The following is an 868-nucleotide window of genomic DNA, read 5'->3' on the forward strand; positions in this document are numbered from 1 at the left end:
TTTCCCATTGAATATATGTTCTTAACTCGAATCTTCTTTTTTTAAAGATTTTATTTATTTATTCATGAGAGACAGAGAGAGAGAGAGAGAGGCAGAGACGTAGGCAGAGGGAGAAGCAGGCTCTCTGCAGGAGCCTGATGTGGGACTTGGTCCTGGACTCTGCGATCAGATCATGCCCTGAGTCAAAGGCTGATGCTCAACTGCTGAGCCACCCAGGCGTCCCTTAACTCGAATCTTGAATAAGAATGAGCTACTATATTAGGCTTATGCCATATACAGTATGCACACCAACACTAAAGATTAAACACTGTAAACCTGAAACTAATATAACATTGTATGTCAACAACACTCAAATTAGAAGATTAAAACCGGAAAAGATGTTTAAAAAGACTGTTGTCATCCTTTATTTTACGGATTAGCTTCAACCTTATCCATCTAAGTTGTATCAGTTTGCTTCCTCACCATTGACTGCCTTCAAACTAAAATGCAGATGTAAATGTGCCATCTTCGCTAAATAACATTCTATTATTTACCATATACAAAGTAAGCTCCTTAAGTAGCGTATGGGGTTCTCTAAGATACAGCTTTTGCCTCCCTCTCCAGATTTTTAAGTCACTCCAACAGCATTCAATAGTTCATAACTTTTTCCAGTGTCTACTCCTACCCTCCATGTGTTTCTGACCTAAGTGCACATGCATCTTTGCTTGGAAGAGGCCTTTCCTATTAGCTAATTCCTTTTTATCTTTTATGATGCAATTTATGGATTGTCAACCTTGGTAAAAAAAATCTAACCTTAACTCCAGGTTATATACCCTTCTATTCTTAATACATTTACAATAACCTTCTATCTCTATCATTATCCTTAATG

This window comes from Nyctereutes procyonoides, unplaced genomic scaffold (assembly GCF_905146905.1).
Source record: "Nyctereutes procyonoides isolate TBG_1078 unplaced genomic scaffold, NYPRO_anot_genome, whole genome shotgun sequence".
Taxonomy (NCBI): Eukaryota; Metazoa; Chordata; class Mammalia; order Carnivora; family Canidae; genus Nyctereutes; species Nyctereutes procyonoides.